Below are 16,722 nucleotides of genomic sequence, written 5' to 3' on the forward strand. Positions count from 1 at the left end.
TGATAATGTTGATGACAATGACTGATATGCAGATAAAAAATATACATTGCTGGGGCGCCTGGGTGGCTCAGTGGATTAAAAAATATACAATGCTAACTAAAAACTCAATTTCCATTTCATTATAAAAGAGTATCTAGGAACAATGAGGAAAAAATGGAAGTTAACAAAGAGAAAATACAAGAATTTTTAAAATCAAGATTCAAAAAGAAAGTGGGAGAGAAAGCAAAGAAAGAAATCACTTAACAAAATCACTCAGTAAAACATGTAATAGGAAACAGGAAATGCTGAAGGCACTGATACAATGACAATTATATCCACGTCTCCCATTAAGTTTCTATTTGTTGCCTCAGGTAGTCTCAATTCAAACTCCTGGGAGACCTCATTCTTAAAACTTGGTTTACTTATTGCCTTGTCCTTTTTTGTTGTTGTTCTCTTTTAGAATTATTAAATTCCCCAACAATGGTATTAAAACAAAATGCCACACATAGATAAGAATTACTCATAGTAGGAATTTGATTGTTTTGTGAATTATTACTTCATTATTCTGATTTTGATTGAGTACAGGATGAGTTAAATGGACCTTGCCATTTTACAGAAATTTGCTAAAGATGATATTTATTCCTTTATATTCAGCAAATGTTCCACTTTGTAAATCTTTCCCATAATTCTTAATATCATGGTGGTAATGGAAGAAGTACCAAAGAAACTACAGGCCACCCACAGGCTAATAGCTTCTAGGGATGTAGCCATCTTTGTTAAAACTGGAAAGGATTTAAGATATGATCTGGTTAACTTCCTGATTTTGATACAGGAGAAGCTTTAAGTCCACTGAGACTCACTCAGAATCACACACGTAGTTAGCTCAGGTCCAGAGTGAAGCTACAATCTTCTCACCACATTTTGCTACTCCCCACTCTTTCTGCATTTCTTAATCTATCATATCCTATACCAAACTAGAAATCAATCTGTATTAGTCTGGGTTCTCTAAGGAAACAAAATCAACAGGATGTGTATATACATAGAAAGAGATTTATTATAAGGAAGCTGCTCACATGATTATGGAGGTTGGCCAGTCCAAAATCCTCAGTGTGGTCTGGTAGCTTGGAGACCCAAGAGAACGAATGGGGCAGATGAAGTCCAGAGTTAAAGAAAATTCACATGAGGATCCTCAAGATATACTTACCTTAAAAAGTCAGGCAGGAAACTTTCGTTCAAGCCTCAGAGTGTGTGGATGAGGATGAACTTAGAGATACCAAAGTCCCACCACCACTGTAATTCTGACAAGGATTTGATAATTAAGACTACAATGAAATTATTCAATTGCAAGAATTATTATCATCTGTCATTCCTATCTTCTGGTTCATTTGGTTTTCTAATCTGTACTCACAAGCACTAAGTTCACTTCGAATACAATTCAAGGATATTGCTTTATTGCAAAGTGACTCGAATATGAAACTAGTCTTTTTAGGGGCACCATCTGTTGTTCATGACACTTTAAATGAAGGAGATTTCAGTTGCTAAATATTCCACAGAAACATATGAAGAGAATTCAAAGGGTTTAAGTTTCTAAGAAAATACAATGTCCCCTAAGCATGAAATGAAACCCTTTCTTCAAGTGTTTGCGATAACAAAGAAGTGTTTAATCATACTTGATATACATAAATCTTTTCTGGAAAAACAAAACAACACATGAACTAAATCAAGTCTATTCTAAAGCAAGTGGAATTATGAAAATCAGTGATATTCTTATTTATAATCACATAAGGACAGAAACAGATGGAGGTAAAGCAATTTGCCCCAAATCAAATGATTCTCAAAAGGCTAACTGATGTGCTCCCTCCCCTTACTCAAGTCATAACTATGAGTCAATTGTACAAGGACAGAGTTAAGCTTTGTAGAGCAAGTGGTCTATTAGTATTTCTCTCAAGGGGTTAATCAGACTTCTTGGCCTCAGCAACTCATTTTTAAATGACTTGAGAATACTAGAACGTCCCAAAGGAATAATTGATGAATACTAATTACGATTCCAAAGCCCTTAAATAAGTAGTTACAGATAAATGTTTAGACATAAGAGTACCTATTAGTAATGTTTTGAGTTCCTTAGATAAAAGGTTTTCAAAAACAGCTCAGTTGGACTATTACAAAAGAATAGAAGCTGCCATCTTTTGTGAACCACTCTAATCTATAATAATCTGCCCTGTCAATAAACCAGTTAAACTGTGGCTTTGTTGGAGAGCTGGGGTCAGAAAGTATTATCGTAGATTGTCATTTTGCTCTCTACATGGTGCACTACACATCACTTTAAAATGATATGCTGTGTTCAATATTTTATATGACTGAAGGATAACTCTCGACTTGAATTTATTGCCACACATACTTGCAGCTAAATCATATAATATTACTTCAAATACTATTTTCAAGATATCGCCTAGCATAACTGATGATAAACTATTCTATATATAAATCCATTTTGTCTCATTTTTCATTTGCTGCTTTATTGCTTTATGTTTATCTAAAATATTTTACACCTGGAAAATTCTCTGACAACTCTACCTACAATCGAATTATGTTGCAGTTGGGTAACTAAAAGGAAAACTTGCTGCCTTTATGAAAAGTATTTTAAGGTTTTGTTTTGCTTTTACCGGTGAGTTGCTATGCTTTTGGAAAAAAGCTCTTTGTTTTGGGACAAAAATCAATGCTGTCTTATTGCAAGCACTTGCTTTCAATACAGCTGAGAAAAAAATCAGGACAGAAATCGTTTGTTATATTTATCTCTGAATTACTGGTATCTTGTACAGATATCAATTCATCCTGAATTTCAGCTAAATTTTCATTTAATTGTTCTCAACTTTCCTCACAGTGACTATTCCAACACTTGCACTTCAAAAATAAACTTATATTCCAAAATTTAAACTGGCAACTTCTCTCAACAAAAATCAATGAGGCCCTTTCCAAGACATTGCATCATTCAGTATATAGAAAACTCAATAAGCCAAGAGTTTTCTTATTTAAAAGAAAGAAGAAAGTTATCTAATATGAGCAAAGATCCCACAACAATTGCAGAAAACACTTATCTCTTTGATATAAAAATACTGACTGCCAAAAATCTGAAGACAGATTTCACAAAAGATTTTTTTGCTTTTCTGAAAATGTTTTGACAGTCCAGCAATGTAATATTTAAGTATAGAGACTGCTGTTCTATTTATTTTATTTTTTAAAAGATTTTATTATTTGAGAGAGAAAGACAGAGATTGTGAGAGAGAGCATAGTGGGGAGGAGAGGAAGAACCTACACAGAGCTCTATCCTAGGACCCCGAAATGACCTGAGCTAAGGAGAGACTCAAGGGACAGAGCCAAACAGGCACCCCTGCTGTTCTATTTATTTTCTCTCAGTTTTAATAGAACCTCTTTAAGGGATATGGAACCCACCAACTAATTACTATAGCTTCTAATCTTAACACCCAAGGTCATTCAGGCACAGTAATTATTGTGTTAAAAGAGAAATTAATTAGTCAAGGTAATTCTGAATAACTATTTGGTGCAGTAGATGCCCAATCCATAAGGCATATTTTGCCATTGAGGATCACATGCCAGTGTATTATGATTAATAGAATGTTGTAAGGTTCCACAGGAATAATGTGCATAGATTAAATACAGGATTGTCTAATGTGCATTTACCTAAGAATAACCTCTGAAAGCACTGTGTGTAATATTATATTTCAAGTAGACATAAATCAAGAAGAAAGATGATCCAGGGAGCAGAGGAGCCAGGTATTTGTGTCTCTCTCAAGTCAAGGGAAGATAAAGTCCATGTAACTTAAGGTAAATTAATTGGTGTCTAGTTCTCATCCACCTTTCCCACCTCCATAAAATAAAAATTATGGCATTTGCCAAGCATCACAGGAATGCCAGATATGAAAAGATTATCTTGTTCACCTACACTCTAAGATTCTCAAAATACTCCATTACATAACATTGTGCTATGATAACTATTTTCCAATGTCAATTTTATATTTTTTAGTAGTTATTCTGTAAGGAAAGAAGTTTCTAGTAAGTTGATTGAAATAACCTCTGTAAATTTACAGAAGACTACAGTGGGGAAGTGACCTTAAGAATACAGAAGGATCGTATTTTATACCTTAAATTTACACAATTTGTCATTTGTTATTTGTCAATTATGACTCAATAAAGTTGGAGGGGGAGAGGGAAATAAAGAAGAGGGGGGGAAAAAGAAAGGCAAATAAACCTCCAGGCCTACTTTGTTTATACAGTTTTAATGGTTTCATGTAAAGAGTAATGAGAAGAGAATTATGGTAAAGAATGGAACATGGGGGAGCCTGCACAGCTCAGTTGGTTAAGCCACTGCCTTCAGCTCAGGTCATGATTCTGGAGTCCCAGGATCAAGTCCTGCATTGGGCTCCCAGCTCCACTGGTAGTCTGCTTCTCCCTCTGACCTTCTCCCCTCTCATGCTCTCACTCTCTCTCTCTCTCAATTAAATAAATAAAATATTAAACAAAAAGAAAAAGAATCGAACATGGGTGGATTAGCAGAAAAGGAATTAAAGCTTTCCAGAAGTTTAACATGTTAAATTATGGCAATAGTGAAATTAATGATTAAAATTAAATCAAATCAAGTACTTAAATAAAACACAAAGAAACATTCAATCATCAGGAAAAAAGGTAACATCTTTGCAACTGCAAAATCTATAACCAAGGTTTTCAAAAGTTTCTGTTCTCATGAGTAGGTTTATAGACCTCCTCTATAGCCATTGCTAACTCCCAAAAATAATAAATAAATCATTCACCAAATTACCACTGGCCCTTCATGAATTTATGCATTTGTTTAGCTAACAGCTCCCACTATGTCTGGCTCTGAGTTAAACTCAGGTTAGGAATATTGGAAAATTCTTACTATAATTTATTATTTGAAAATTTCAAAGGGGAAAAAAATGTATGATCTCTCAGGGGTCCTGCAAAATCAACACCTATTTTGCACTGAAGTATAAATTATTTAACTTAATTTCTAAAATAAGGTGTACATATTAGAAAGGAGGAAACAAATCTATCCTAGTTCGCAGATGACATGATTTGAAATTCCAACTACCTGGACAAATTATTATGCCCTGGGGTAGAAAACTAACAATTGTCCAGTGTGAGCACACTTCTGACACTGGAGGGTACTTATTGAGAAGCTCTACTTGAAATCTGTGTATTAGATAACATTGCTTCTCTTAATAAAGAAAAGGGTTATTAGCAGGAGAGGCGGAAAAGAAATACTAGACATTAAAAAAATAAATAAAAGGGAAATGTCTTATTGGTTTACTATGAGGCTTTAAACAAGGCTAGGCATATAAATACTTAGCACATGTCTGGTACATAATAAGTGCTCATTAAATGATCACTTTAATAACTAAAGTGGGGACTATCTCTCTTTCCCAAGTTACTTCTGCTATTGGCTGTGAAGAATGTGTTTTTGGTTTAGAAATATTGAGAAGGCAATTTTCTATCTCAATCTCCATCTCTCTCTCACTAGACATCAAGAATGACTTATCTGAGTGATTGTTGAGTTTTAGAAAAACACTAGGCAAGAGTAACTCTCCTCCCAGGATGCCCTTCTTGCTATAGCCTGTCCCCAGTCAGGGAAGTCTACTCTTGCCCTGACGCTATGCAGGAAGCACAACAAGATCAAAGCTCTACCACAAGTCAAACTAGAAGCCAGTCTCTTCCTTTGGATATAAAGCATGTTGATTCCTCACACATGTAGCCAGATGTCTACTTTAAGGCTCTTTTAAATGTCAATGTGAAATACTAGCTATGAGGGCAAGTCTCAGGAAATTTGATTGTGGTGGCAGATCTATAGTCCAGTTTTATCAGAAAACAAAATACAAAACAAAAAACCAAGTATCATGCTTCTGTAGCTATACATATATACATATTCATATACATATACATGTATATTCTTTACTGAATCTAAACTCAGAGGGAGAAAGGTATGATTAATCATCACGAATTTGACTGGCAGACATCTTTAAGATCACCAGCATTCGTTGCTATTATTGTTATTAATATACAGCATAGCATTAAACAAAGAAAAGAGATTTACAGTGTCTGCTCGGTGTAATTTTAGGTTTAGTCACAGTTTTACAGAAAGTTATCTGATAGAAAGAACATATACACAACGGAGTGTAGCCAAGGAGGTAGCACTAGGACCTATTAAATATAATAGTTGAGATTTCATAAATGGTAGTATACTAACCTTACATTTTTGTGATACAAGGGAGTTTATTAACCAAAAAATATCTATATAAATAGACAACTAAGCCAAGCTTTAGAATCTTGAAATCCCCCCAAAAAACGTTAGGCATAACTTGTGTAAAGGAATGATATCAAAGTATCTTAATATGGGGTTAAATATATACCAGAATTAAGCCCCATGAATCATACAGGCATATACTCTTTCAGAGAAGAAAGCCAAGCAGAAAGGAGTAAAATCAGAATGAGGATTAGAAGGAAGTAAAATCATGGGAGAAAGAGACTTCACCTTGAAGGGAAAAGCAATGTTTTGAAAAGACAAAATTATTAAGTGTATGAGAAAGGGTTTGAGACTGTATGGGAAGACATTATTTTGAAATAATTAGGATATACAAAGAAGGTAAAAAGAGGTAAAGTTTTCTACATTGTGAGTAAACAGACCAAATGACCACTGAGTCTCCCAGCTCCATGAAATTCTCTAAAACAAAGTCTCTTTGTAACTCTTTAATGAAATGAAAGTGGTTTAATACTTTCAGCCACTGCTTTAACACTCTTCACTTAAACTACAATTTCCTCTTATTTCATTAAATACCATAGAATGTCAAAAAATTTATATATTTTAAAAAATTAAACTGTGATATGAAGGTTGTCTTTCTAGGAAAATGTATCAGACAGTAGCAAGAAATCTGAATCTGCAAGAAAAACAAGTCTTCACTACCACCAAGACAAAAAGTATCTTATTTTTACTCCTTCATTATGATTATGGACAACCTATAATTTCTAGAATCTGCAAAATCTAAAAATCATTAAGAAAATGCTGTTCACTGACTATGGAATTTTACTTCCAAATAATTTAAAATACTTTTTAATATGCCAATCCAATGACACCAGAGTGACGCCTTTATAGACAAAAAAAAGCTTGAATTTGCACAGGTAATATGATTAATCTTGAGTATTATATAAATAACAGATACAAGAAGATACAAAAGAGTCAGAAGTACACACAAAATTATTTTGATGAGATGCCAAGGAATGCACCAAAAATACAAGTTCTTTCTTCTGATGTCATGGATGAATGCTAAGTAATTCCATAACTTTCATTTTCACATATGTAAAATAGAGGAAAAAATGCTTAGAGTTTTCTTTGGTTACTGGGAGAAAAAGGACTATCTAAGAATTTGAACTAGGATATGTTAATGAAATATTATAGTTCTGGGTCTTATTTCATGAAGTTTACAAAATTTCAAGTATGATTGGGGAGAATGTTCAAGGAAGTAAGGGACATATTACTAACATACAAAAGTCAAGGAAAGAGATAATCATAAGGAATCCCCAAAGCAGAGATGTCAAGGAATTGTAAGAAGAGTGGTTTTAGGTTACTTTCTGCTGTCTGCTATGCTATAGACTGTTACAGTGATTTCAAATGTTTAATTAAAGTATATTTTATTTATGTGAGGCACTTGGCAATATGGGAGGCCATGATCATTCGCTGGCAATGTTGGGCAAAAGTCTGACAGTAGCTTCCAGAGGGATATAACAAGCAGGGATTAAAATTTAACACGAAATCCCACAAAGAAGTGGCTAGGAGAAAAAAGACCCTCCCCACCTGTGCTACATTTGGAATCTTTGATCTGCCACACAATGACCAAACTTTCAAGTTTCTGGCTTGCTTGCATACAAATATAAGGCTGCACTGCCCACTTATTTTCAGATAGACATTTAATTTTTTTTCATGAATCATTCATTTTGTTCAGAGTTACTTAAAGTTTTCAGTCACTGCTATTCTTGCATTTCAATTTTAACTAGTGTTAGTCTACATCAGTTATTATTTGCCCAGGGCTATCAGTTAACCCTGTAATATTAACTGTACTTATGGGCTATACTTTCTAGTAACTAGATTTTAGAGTTTAGAATTTATAGTTCTTGCAGCTCAAATACGGAAGTATCCATTTCCCCATCTTGAAAGCAAATATAAACCTAAAATCTCAATAAAAATATGCTTATGCATTGAAACTGCAATGTTCTCCCTACCAAAAGTAGAAGCAAGATAGAGTAGGTGAGTCCTGGCTCACTTGTCCAGCCCTGGAAGAACTCTGCAAAAAAACTGTAGAATTTGAGATACCTTCAAATTTGTGCTCTCACGTGAGAATAAAGCTATCATTTTCTAGCATACCTAGGTTTGAGCCATCATATCCTAACTGGGTTCTTCACAATGCCAGGCAAATTTTACATATGACACAGGTTGGAAAAAGAAGAATTGTAGTCGTCACTCTATTGAATGAAGTAGATCTATTGCCTGAAGTCTTCTCTCCATATTAGTTATAGATGCATATCAGATCCAATTTAAGATTATCTTTCATGAACCAATTGGAATATAACAAGAGAAAGCAATAAGAACCATTTACACTATACAACCATTATCTTCATATAGCATTCATGCAAAATTACATTACCTTTAGAGATAAATTGAAACTAAAGACAATGATCTCTCACCTCAAAATTACCTTTGTCCCTCAAATTACCTTCACATAGTTTCTTGGTAACCAGAGGCACAAGATGGAAAAAACGATGAAAATTTTACCTAATTTCTCAAACACATGCAATTAATATTAAATAATAGAGCATATGTAACCCTGGTCTTATATTTCCCACACTGATCAATGAGACAGTGATACAGTGGAAAAGGAGGTAAAATATATCTTCTTAATTTGTATTGTTTTCAGGTTAACATGTAGAGCATATGGATACCATGGTAATAAGCTAAAATAGTCACAAGAGGTGGCAAAGAGTTGCAGATAATTAATTCATGTCCCTAAACTATGGATGCAGAATTTCAAAGGCTTCTATTTATAGACCATAAGGATTACACTGGAATATATGTTTATGTGAGTACAAATTCAGAAAGTACAATTATGAAAAATTAATGGAAGGAAAGTAAATTTAAGCATGATGTTATCTTTCCTCACAGGGCAAAACAAAAGTATCCAATTATTACTATTATTCCCCTAGAGAAAGAAGTTAAAGTAGAATGATTCAGTGTTGGTAACTTCACACTGGATAGGCAGTCAACCTCTCAAACACCAGCCCCTGGGCTCTCATAAAGGCAAGAACAAGGTGATTCACATCTGTCAAACAGATTGTATCGTCTTACTGCAGAAGATTATTTCCTCTGGGAAAAAAGAATGGATGTGAAGTTCTTGGTTTTCATAAGAAAATTTAGGTTCTGACTTACCAATAAAGGTATTTATAAAACATGGGGTTTCCCTGAGCATAAAAGTATGCTTTCAAGACTTTTCAATGGAGAAGTATAATTTCTATGGCTTTTTGTTGAAAACCTAATTAAATACAGGTCAAGGGTTTCATTCTGAAAATTCTAACATTTTCTAGGCAAGGTTCTTTTCTCAGTCCAAGTTGCCAAGTGTCATGGGATAACAGTTATATACCTGCTTCACCAACTTTCTAGCCCTACACATGTCTGTTATTCTTGACTGTCGCCACCAATGAGTAGCCTGGTTGATATGCTGTTATCTAACACACGCAGGCTTTGCTAAACCTACCTAAATAGCCTCCCATCCTGGCCCCAAAAGGACTTGATACAACTTCAACCACTGACATGTCATTTTTATTTTCCAATTAATAATTCAATGATGAGAGCTAATTTTTTTAAGCAATTAATGAAGTTTTGACTGTTTAACCTTCTTTCCTGACCAATGGCAAAACAAGAGTAGTGAACACATGAAATGCAGGCTTTCTCTGCATGTCTGCACCCCCATTTTTGCAGAGTAGGATTTGTAAATATACAGTATAGTCAATCAGAAAATGAAAAATTATTGTGTCTGGTGGTGAGAAGTTTGTAAAAGACTAAATCATATTTTAAAAAAGCAAACATTTTGTTCCTTAAAATTGTCAGTCAGTTAAAATTTCATTGAATTTTGTTGGATTCTGACTCTAATGACTTCCCTGGATAATTCCTGAATGCTTACAGCAATGTGGCTAATATTAAACTTTCACCATCCTAATATTGCTAAAGATAGATGGGAAAATTTTATCAGTTCTTGTTTGGTTTTATGATGGATAACTTCTTTTTATTACTTCTAATCATTTCCCAGAACTTCAATCCTATTTTGAAGGAAAAGAAATGGTTGTTTGCTGTGCTTTAGATATTAGGGTTAAGTTGCCAGTTCCTTGATGTCAGACAGTGAAACAAGCGATAAAATAATGAAATGCAAAAAGACAGTCTTAAGTTGGACAAGATAAGTCCTAGTTCTCTCCTCTAGAATCCATTAAGAGAGCATTTTGTTTATTAATTTTTTTGCTCTCTTACGTAAAAATAAGAATCAGTGACTCTTACTCTAAATCCAACTTAGAAATTACATGATTTTGATCTCCTGCTGTTGTCCTTAAATTAATTAGTTAAGAAGAGTTTTCCTGAGGTACTATACTACCTACACACTATTCAAGACATGAAAGTGGCCCTGCTGATATTCCTGTTGTTTTGACTCAAAAGAAATTCTAGAAAAGATTATACCTGATAGCTGTCAATTGTGAACACTCAGACATTTTAACTTCACTATATCTTCATTGAAAATATCCTAATAAATCTGGATCCAATTTATTTCTTGTTATTTTCCAAATTTTTCTAATGAAGATTATTTCCTGTTATTTAGGCTGTGATTACATAATGGTTATTACTCTGCATTTTATATTTCTTTTTATTTTTACTGGCAAGAATTGTTTTGATATTCTCCCCTTTATTTTTCAAATCCATTTACTTTTGTACATAGACTGCTTGCTTCAGGTCTAAACGACATTTTTTATTGTCGTAAGAACATATAATATGAGGGCACCTGGGTGGCTCAGTGGCTTAAGCCACTGCCTTCGGCTCAGGTCATGATCTCAGGGTCCTGGGATGGAGCCCTGCATTGGGCTCTCTGCTCAGCAGGGAGCCTGCTTCCTCCTCTCTCTCTCTCTCTGCCTGCTTCTCTGCCTACTTGTGATCTCTCTCTGTCAAATAAATAAATAAAATCTTAAAAAAAAAAAAAAGAACACATAATATGAGATCTATCTTCCTAACAAATTTTAAGTTTACAATACGTTATTGTTGACTATAGATACAATGTTGAACAGCAGATCTCTAGAGCTTATTTGTCTTGCTTAACTGAAACTTTTTCCCTGCTGCTTAGGAAACTCCCTATACAATAATTACTGATGTCAAGCCTTTGCAAGAATTTTAACTGAAGTCATGTTGGTCAAAGCTAAATCTCCATATTTTCTTATCACATTCTTAAGATTATTCATCTTAAATATATTTTTCTTAAATGTTTACTTACTATCCAAATTTGACCAAAGTTTCAGAATTTAATACAGATATCATTTATGAATGGATTTACTTTTGTAGTACCTTTTACTTTATTAATATAAGGTAACACAATATTTCAAATGATTAATATTCACTTTTAATTTTTATTCTTTTTTTTTTTCTTTTTAGTCTTGATTTGGTAACCTTTGCAAAGAAATCAAGAGAAAGCTACAACTATCTTGGGAGTCATTAACTACTTTTCCCAAATAGGACTCCCTGCCATCTAGGACCCCTGCTACAGGTGAAGGATAGAACTGAGTTTGTTCTCTCTTAGAAAAGAATGTTCTTCTTGAAGCTCCCTTCATTTGACTCGTAATAGGGTTCCTAGACTTAATATGGAAACCTTAAGAAATAGAAATAAGACCTGATCTTGGATACAGTCTAATAAAAAATATTACTGATTATCTTTCATTAATTAATTAAAAACATTTATTAATGTATGTATCTACCAGCAACGTGAGAAATCCTTGTGGCAATGTTCTGTATCTGACTACATCAATGTCAATTTCCTGGATGTGATATTGTGCAATAGTCTTATAAGATGATACTACTAGGGGAAAGTAGGTAAAGAGCACTATCTCTCCATGTTATGTTTTACAACTGTATATGAAATATACAAGTCTCTCAAAATAAAACCTTTCATGAATCTAAAGCGCTCACCTAATCCCCTCTGCCCTTTTCTGTAAGTTGGCAGACGTGAAGAAAATCTACCTCAGGGTTGTCCCAAATCCAAAATTTGCCAGAATAAAGCTGTGTTCTCAATTTTCTCTTGTATTTTGGTTCAGGAGTCCTGAATTCTAGGCTCAGCTTTGCCCATAAATGAAAGATCTAAGCCGTATCACTTCTTTGTTTTCTCGTATAAAATGACAAATTGAGCTAGATAACTTGAAAGGGTTTTTCCTATTGCTAAAACTCTATGATTCCAGGTACACTGAGCTAGTGCTAAGTGTTTTTCAATCAAATTATAGTAACTCTGACACATTATCAAAAGTGAGTCCTTACGTAGAATATCTAACAACAAAGCCAATACCGTGGGCTCCTGGGGCTTTCATCTATTGATCAGCAATTGAAAGCTTTGGAGTAGAAAGAAAGAGCACTTCAGGAATCCTTGAACAACTCAGTCTCCTCTGGTCCACTGCAAGTAGTTTTGCCATCCTCCTCTCAACATGTAACAACCTAGGAGATCTTTACCTCAACATTTTGGTACTTTTTCAGTGTTCCTACTAACACCATATTTAGATATAAACATTTTGAACCAGAGAGCCCTGTGATGACTATGTGTGTTCACCTTGCTCTCTTTACCTTGTGCTCCACACCCCACCCCGCACTGCCCACAAGAATATTCCTCACAATGCAGAACTGTTTGAACTAGCTCTTAATCCTGATACATTATAAGAAACAAATTCAAACTCAGTTGGGAAAATGCATTCATGCAGTTACTTTAATGTTTTACTGTTTCTGCTGAAGATTAAATAGAGCAAAGACCACCAAAAAAATTACTAAATATTTTTTTAAAGTACTTTTGAAGATATTGTCTTTATATTGCTCAGGATCCTCTGCAAAATGATTCATGCAGATTCAGCATGGATAGGGATATAGCCTTTCAGAATTTAGAACGAGGGAAAAGCTTATTTCTTGTGTAGAACTTATGCATTTATTTTTGTCACATAGTTAGAATTTACATCCCATAATGTTTTCTTCATGATCAGTGCTGCCTAAAAGCTCAAATCTTAATTTAAACCTCAAACTTAGTACTCTTAGTGGTATTAAACAGTTCTTGGTACACATTCAAAATATCTCAGGACTCATATTAAGAATAAAGATTTCTGGGTCCACACCAAGAGATTCTGAGTAAGCAGGTCCAGGATAAGGGCCTCAAAACTGCCCTTTTGTTGAATATCTAAGATAACTATAATGCAAGTAGCCCACAGACCTCACTTTCAGAAGTACTACCTATATAGTTTTAAATTGTCTCCACTGTTTTTGATACTTCAAATGTATCTATTTTTATAGGAGTAGCTTTTTATATAATGATTTTTATTACAGATCATCTTGATTATTTTCTAGATTAAGCAGATAAACAGTTTGTGCATCTCTTCCTCAATATAAATATATAACAGGTACTAATTTGTAACCAATGGGGAATACCTGGGTAAACATTTTTTATATCCTAAGCATGGTAGTACTGCTTAAACAAAATTGAAAAGACTGAAAAAAAGGAAGGGATGAATTTCATGGCAACCGAGTTTGGGATTTCTATTCAATGAGAAATACTACTTGGGGCGCCTGGGTGGCTCAGTGGGTTAAGCCGCTGCCTTCGGCTCAGGTCATGATCTCAGGGTCCTGGGATTGAGTCCCGCATCGGGCTCTCTGCTCAGCAGGGAGCCTGCTTCCTCCTCTCTCTCTCTGCCTGCCTCTCTGCCTACTTGTGATCTCTCTCTGTCAAATAAATAAATAAAATCTTTAAAAAAAAAAAAAGAAATACTACCAAGTTAATAAACAATCAACAGAATGGTAGAATATATTTGTAATTTCTTAAAGCATCAAAGAATTACACCAGAATATGCTGTATACATAAACATACACTAGATTCTACCTAGAACTTATGTAAATCAATAGGAAAAAAAAACAAAACAGCCCTGGCAGAAAAATGGGCAAAGAATAGGAATAAGCAAGGATATTCTTTTTAACTATCAAAATGCAGGAAGCATTTAATGAGATGCTCAGGTTCATTGGCTATCAGAGAAATGCAAAGTAAAACAAAAATAAGATATCAACTTACATTTTTTTAAAAGATTTTATTTATTTATTTGACAGAGAGAGATGACAAGTAGGCAGAGATGCAGGCAGAGAGAAAGAAGGAAGCAGGCTCCCCACTGAGCAGAGAGCCCAACGTGGGGCTCGATCCCAGGACCCTGAGATCATGACCCGAGCTGAAGGCAGAGGTTTAACCCACTGAGCCACCTGGGCGCCCCTCAACTTACATTTAATAAACTGGTAAACATTAGGAAGCTAGGCATTGCCAAAGACTGGCAGGAATATGATGACATAAGAATGTAGCTATTTTGAGAGCAATCTGGCTGTCAAAGAAGTCTGACAGCCCTTGTCTTGCCAGAAGATTTTCCAGGTAATAATTATACATCCATCATTATGTTCACCAAACCATCAGAGGCCCAAATTAAGTCTTCCCTCTCCTTAAATCACACTTTCTCTTGACTTGACAAAAGGCAGAAATCCATCATCCTTTTGTGGACAGATTCGAGAGATACAGCCCACCAAGAGCCCTCTGTGAAAGTCTCCTTCACAATCCAATCTTTGACCCTTTTGTACACTAAATGCAAGGAAAGGGTTCCTACAGTCACACAGCCATCTTCACGCAGTTTCTTATCTTCTCCCTTAAATATCTTACATCCTGGACTCCTCCTATCTCTTCAGAATGGGGCATCTGTTAACTCAGTGATTCAATCAAGTTCACCATCATATTAAATATCATGAGAGCTAATGTAGGTCCAGTTGAACAACGACGTAAGACCAAGTAAAAAGACTTGGGTGATTGCTATCTCAGAAGGAGAACAGATTCATGCTACCAGAAGCAGGTTAACTTTTATACTACACCTGATACCTGACTATCTTTAGGGTCCCTTCTAGGCCTGTGAGTACAAGATTCTGAATAGACCAGAATCCAGGTACCGAACTCTAAGCAAAAGAATTATCTTGAATTGAAGAGAAAGACAAATCATACATTAATTTTTAAAAAATCATTATAGCTATTTTTCCAATAGCACAGTTTAAAAATAATTATGCTTAAAATTTTGTTAACTGATATTTAAATAAAACTTATGAATAAGGCATAATAATTACACTTATGGGTTTACCCTTCCAAATTGAGGGAAAGCATTATGTTTCAAGTTTTTAATTAATACAGAGTATCTTTCTCCAAAGAAATTATGTTCTTTTAATTTCAGAAATTGGGTCCATTTCTCTATCACACCAGTATTACTTGAGGCTTGTAGAGCAGTATCTCAAAGTGTGGGCAAGACCACAGGTCTCAAAATCTCCTGGATTACATTTAAAACACGCAAATTCCTTTTTCCTAGAAGTAAGTCCTCATCCCTTCCTTGATATATAAAAGAAGATTCTGGGACATGGATTTTGTGTCTTGAAAGCTCCCCAGTATTTTTATGCAATAAACTCACAAACTAAAGTACTTAGGCACTCAAACAAAAACAGGGAAAACACTGTTTTGGAATCTGCATTTGAGAGGAATTCATTTTTTAATATGGACTAAATAGAATGTCTTCTCTAAATTTATAAACGTCACCCTCTCCAGAAAATCAGCTAGGTTTAATGATTAGGGCTATGCACCAGAACTCAACAAATGTTTAATTCCCTGTGCTACCATTTCCCCCTATGAATGATATCAGTAAATTATTTAAATTCACTGTGATAAATAGGATATACAGTAATTCCTTTTTCCTGCCTCAGAGGCATAGTGTGAGGTTAATTAAATAACAGCTGCAAAATACTTTTGGCTCCTTAGAGAAAGACATTATATAAGACATTATATTATATATGCAGCATTTTTTTCTCTCCAATGAAAATAGAGCTAATTGTTCTTCAGAACTCAGTCCATGGCAGAGAAAACAACCATGACATGCTTTCACAGGCATTAAATTCACAAGGGCAAAATTTTGTCACTGTTGGTATCAGACCCAGTGAATTCTATGCTTCAATTCTTTACACAAAGACCACTGCCATCTTGTGGAAAACAGCCATTATCCTTATCTTGGGCTTCTATTTCATTTGTGTGAAATGGTGACAAGATAATTTGGGTTTTCTGCTATCGAGGATTTGTGACACATACAGTCTTAGTCATCCTGAGGCCTGTTATCTGTGGCACATGAGGGCGATGTGAGACCACCCTGAAGGTCAGGTAGTGTTAATGGAAGGAAAAGCTTTATAAACAAGACATCTCCCTAGGGCTCTGAACTATACTTATCCTTCAAATGGGGCTTGCCACACAAACCTGCTTTTGTGTTCCATTTATATTGCAGAATTAGGGCCAAAAATGAAGGAAAAAAGTCATCACTGGTGATCATTAAATCCAATGA

The sequence above is a fragment of the Mustela putorius genome, unplaced genomic scaffold (genome assembly GCF_011764305.1).
Source record: "Mustela putorius furo isolate JIRA1106 unplaced genomic scaffold, ASM1176430v1.1 tig00003869_pilon_pilon_pilon, whole genome shotgun sequence".
In the NCBI taxonomy this organism is placed as follows: Eukaryota; Metazoa; Chordata; class Mammalia; order Carnivora; family Mustelidae; genus Mustela; species Mustela putorius.